Raw genomic sequence first — 5,433 nt, 5'->3', positions numbered from 1 at the left:
TCACATTTTTCCCAGATTTTGCATTGCTGTTTCCCCCTTCACTGAACTCTTTTTCATAATGGACTCATGTCTTTTAAATGAGAATGCTAATAGTGTTTGGGGGCTAAGGAGAAAACAAAATTATATGCGAATCCTTTGCCATTTAAAATTAGGATTTTTTAGGGCCGGCCAGATAGCTCAGTGGACTAAAGCACTTGCTTAGGCAGAAGCCAGGGACCAGGGTACCATCCCAGGCATGTTGTGCTGTCCCCCTGGGGTGTGCTGAGACAGCGATTGAGACTGGGCATGGTGGTGCATCTGTAATCCCAGCACTAGCAAGACTGAAAACAGGAGGATCACTACTAGTCTGATCTACATAGTGAGACCCTGTAGACCCTGTCCTAAATACATAAAAATTAAATGAATAAAAAATAAAACTAGGATTTTATTATTTTCTGCTTTTTTTTATAGTGAGAGGCACATCAGGGTTCTATTTCATGGAGTTTGTTCTTTAGGTTTTTCACCTATTTCAGTTTCTTGATGACTGGCCATGAATCAGCAGTGGGACTTTCCATGTGCTTTGAGTAAGACAATTTGGTTGAAGCTGGTGTCCATGTGCATGTCTGGTATTCCCATGCCTTCCATGGCAACTTTCAGCCCTTGTGTGACTGTCTCAAGGGCAACTTCTTGAAGGAAATTTCTGGGATGCACACGATGAATGTTCATAGGATGTTCTCAGTTCACTGCTTAATCGAAGACAGGGACCCTTTATTTCTTGTCATCCTTCTTTCCTGCAACCATGCAAACTCAGGCTGCAAGGATTTCAGCAGAAAACTAGAAGGCAGCCCGTGGTATGATTTCCCCTGCTCCTTTCTCAGCAGGAACCAAGTGTTCTCCAGGTCTTGTGAGCCCTGTGTCTGAGGAGGTCACTCCCTTGGCTGGACCATCTCTGCTCCTGTGTTTACTCTCAACCAACAAGTGACAGTGACACAATATGCACTCGCAGGAATCTACCTGTTATCTATCATTATTGTTTTTCTACTTTTCAGCTTCATTCTTCCATTGAAGGAAACAAAAATTGAATTCACAAAATGATCCAGGCACTGCTTCCCTCTTATAGTGAAGACAATGTTTGTTCATTTGCTGATTTATCCTTCAATAAGATAAGTACAGTAGCTAGATTCAGAGACCCAGTGGCTTAGCAGGACCCTAGGTCCTCCTCTCTTCCTCACAGAGCTCACACTGTGCCTTCTCCAGAAGTGACCAAAGAACCTGAGTTTTATTGATTCCACAGACAAAACTGCACACACGTTAAAGTTAATTCTCAATATGGAAAACCATCAAAGTCCTATTCTATTAATTTTGAATGTCTTAATATTAAGTGACTTAGAATACATATTAATATGAAATTATTCTCTGGTTTAAATGTTTTAATCTTTTAATATGATTGGACTAAGAATAAGCAAAAATGTCTTTTAAGGGCTAAAAGCAGATTTCCGTCCCTGGTGTAATATCATAGATACATTCTTCATTTTGAGAAATTCCATTAAGGTTAAATAAGTTAATATCACACAGTTTGATTCCAGTATGCAAAAAAGAAATTCTCAAATTATTGTTATAATTTGATCTTGATTTGGTAGATGTTATATGCACATGGACTGCATAAGTGCTATATTCATTTCAGGAGGAATTTATGTTTAAAATACACTTTTGCCATTCCAAATGTCAGTTTTGACAATATAAATTTGTCCCATACAAATTAATTTTGTGATAATTGTATTTACCGACTAAAAATAGCCACAAAACTCAAAAATGTATGAAAACTACATGTTAGTTATTCTAACTGTGAAAATGACTCTGTCATTATTTATTCAATTTGATGGGCATACCTCAGTGAGGATGTCATAGTTTTCAACAACTAGTGAAGAATCTGTGGAAATAGGCATGCTTTGTAAAATTATAAGCAAAACTGTCCTACAGAATAACTGTCATATGTTTACTACTCAGGTACTCAGAAGCCTTATGTATGCTAACTCCTGTTCTCTGAGCACAGCTTATCTTGTGATGATCTTAATTTTTCTTAAGAAAATAAAGCCTCAATAATGACATATTTGAGTGGATTTGTCCACTATTGCCTTTCTCCAGCTGGTGGGAACATCTTCCTTCTCTCATCTGCTTTGGCCCAGTCTTTTAGAGACCAAACACCATGCCTTCAATTAAGTTGCAGAGTTCTGATGGAGAGATATTTGAAGTTGATGTTGAAATTGTCAAACAGTCTGTGACAATCAGGACCATGTTGGAAGATTTGGGAATGGATGATAAAGGAGATGATGACCCAGTTCCTCTACCAAATGTTAATATAGCAACGTAAAAAAGGTCATTCAGTGGTGTACCCACCACAAAGATGACCCTCTTCCTCCTGAGGATGATGAGAACAAAGAAAAGTGAACAGATGACATCCCTGGTTGGGGCCAAGAATTCCTGAAAGTTGACCAAGTAATCCTTTTTGAACTTATTCTGGTAACAAATTTACTAGTCATCAAAGATTTGCTTGGTGTTACATGCAAGGATGTTGCCAATATGATCAAGGGGAAAACTCTTGAGGAGATTTGCAAGACTTTTAATATAAAAAATGACTTTATTGAAGAGGAGGAAGCCCAGGTCCCCAAGGAGAACCAGTGGTGTGAAGAGAAGTGAAATGTTGTGCCTGGCGTGGTAATACTACAAGGATTGCTCAAGAACTATTTCCACTGCTGTTTATAATTGTTAATATTAGACAAATAATAAACAAATGCAACAACAAAACAATTGCATTAGCATAGTATTGTCCTCCTTGCATATGTAGTTTGAATTGCAGATTCTAAACCAATGGCTGAATTTCTTCCAGTGGAAGCAAAAGTTGCTGCTTTTCTTTACGCTGAATAAAACCGACCTGTGGGTTCTCTGTAGAAAGTTGACATTTTGAGCTTTCTCTGATTTTGTAAAATGATTTCTGCACAGGTTATTGTCCAGTTAGTGAGCTTTTCAAAGCTGGCATTGTAAATAAAACAAATTGCAAAGTTTCCTGCAATAGAATTAACAAAATACTATCTTTATTCCGAAGTTGGAAACTGGAGAAAGGCTCCTTGAAGTAATGGTTCCAAGTGAGGTTGCTTAGAATGTTTTCCAGCCTCCTAGAGTCAAGCAATATCACTGGTGTAGATTAGCCTGCATGTAGCAGGACTCCCTTAGTTGGACCTGAGGACTTGTTTGATTTGTTTTGAAATTTTTAATCTAAGCTTTGAATATGTTGCCTGGAGACTCAGTAACTACTAAGTTTGTGGTTTGGGGGAGAAAGATAACTAGACAGGTTGTTAGCTTTTCAATTAAAGACAACACTTAATTCATGAGATCTGTCATCTTTCTCTAGTCACCATTTCTGTGTGGGGAAAACTATTCACACAACTTGCATGTATAAAGTAATTTAATGTCTACTATTAAAGTGTGCCGCAAAACCCAAAGCTGCCCATCATGAGTGCAAGATACTTTGAATAAAAAGTAAGTTATTAAAATTATGACACATTTCATTATTTAACTACATAGACTATGTCACTGTTCTATAAAATATTAATGGCTTAATTTAAATATAATTAATTTATACTATACATCATATCCATTAGATATACATATTGTTTACATGCCTACAATAAATTATATATTTCATTACTCTGACTACTTGGAATAAACCACTCTTCTATAAAATTTTGATTATTTAAATTTAAGATGAGCAATTTACAGTATAAATCATATATTTTTCTATACATATATCATATAGTCTTTATTACATGTAACTCTTGGCAAATATGTTCATGAATAAATTATAATAAATTCAATAGTCCCATTTACTTCTCAAGAATTATATATATATATTCTCTGGAATATATATATATATTCCCAATGTTTTAAATTATGCTACATAGTTATGTAGTATACAGTATTGGGCCTAGATTATATAGTATACATGTAGATACCTTTCTTACCATAAATATGCCTGCCTTAATTACAAGTACAACTTATGTTCCTCTTCTTAACTGTTATTATTTGATGTTTACTAAATAAAACATTTATTTAACCAGAAGATACCAAATCATATCCTGAGTGTTATCCAACAAAGATTCTTTGTGTCCTTCCCATAAATTAAATTAAATTACTTGACCTTTCTAATTTCAAAAGGGTAGGGAACCTGAAAACCAGTATCAGATTTACAACATAGAAGAGCGAAAAGTTGAACACATAAAAGCATTGCTCCAAACATTTCTCATTTTTTGCCTTTGACTCTTTAATGAAAATCATCTGATTCAGAAGAGATCGGGCACATTCAGGGTGGTATTGGCCATAGATGAAAGATCCTCTGATTCAGCACAAGTGCAGCTGAAACCTTTCTTCCTCTGCTTGCACACCTGTACTTTAATGTTCCTGAGAGCTTACATGGCTTGTAAGAACTTAAGAATTTCCCCTCTAGGATTTCCTGTGAAAAAAAGTGTGAACTTTCCCCTAAATGAATAACAGCTGTTATTCAAAACTATAGACTAAGCCAGAGTGATAGTTCAGCAGCATACTCACCTGCCTGGAAAGCTCAAGGTTCTGAGTTTGATCTCCAAATAATCATCATCATCATCATCATCATCATCATCATCATCATCATCATCATCATCATCATCCAGTCCACTCTGTCAACAACTCCATTCTTCTTGATGTTGAGCCTTTGTCACCTGACTAGTCTTCACAACCCCTGTCGCCTATGTATCTCTGCCTAACCAAGGGTTCAAAGCCCCGAGGGTAGCTCATGCATTGCTCTTCCATCTGGTTGTTGATCCTCTATTTCTGCTAGTCCTTTTGCTCACCACCGAACTCTGGACTGTTTACCCAGATGACTTTCAGGTGCCACACGGAAGATTTCTTCAATCTCAGATGTGAGCTTTCACTAACAATAAACTTCTCATCCTGACTGAAACACGTGGCACTAGCTTCTACATGGGCATGTGCCATCATACTAACACCCTCTCATCCCCAAGACAACACTCCCATTCAGCAGGAAGCAGTCAAAGAGATTCATTGCCCTTTCATAAAAACTGAAAGATGGGAATGTTAGGTTCCAGCCAGAGTACAGAATGCTAAATTATCGTGACTCTGATCCAACGTGGCTGAATCCCCAAAATAATAGCTTACCTTCCCAATGCCTGATTCCTCCTTCTTCCTTATTCCAGTCCTGGAAACAACTTCTTTTTACCTTTCCTGCCCACACAAAGAAGCCTCCACTCAGTTCCTTGTATGTCATTGAACCTGGCCCTCAACTCTATCCCTAGCAAAAGCCCACAAATGCTCAAGCTTCCTGTCTCTAGTTAGGTATCCCCATATTGCTACAATCAATCTTCTCTACATCTTCTGAGTTAATAAAAGCTTCCTCTTAAAAAA

The 5,433-nt window shown here is 37.1% G+C and overlaps 1 pseudogene; it reads left to right on the top strand.

Annotated features, from left to right (window-relative positions):
* The first annotated feature begins 2,185 nt into the window (after window positions 1-2,185).
* Window positions 2,186-5,433, top strand: part of LOC101572186 — a 178,002-nt pseudogene continuing 174,754 nt past the window's right edge.

The sequence above is a fragment of the Octodon degus genome, unplaced genomic scaffold (genome assembly GCF_000260255.1).
Source record: "Octodon degus isolate 3935 unplaced genomic scaffold, OctDeg1.0 scaffold00003, whole genome shotgun sequence".
Taxonomy (NCBI): domain Eukaryota; kingdom Metazoa; phylum Chordata; class Mammalia; order Rodentia; family Octodontidae; genus Octodon; species Octodon degus.
Note: the sequence above shows the minus strand (reverse complement) of the source record. Positions and strands in the feature narration are given on the sequence as shown.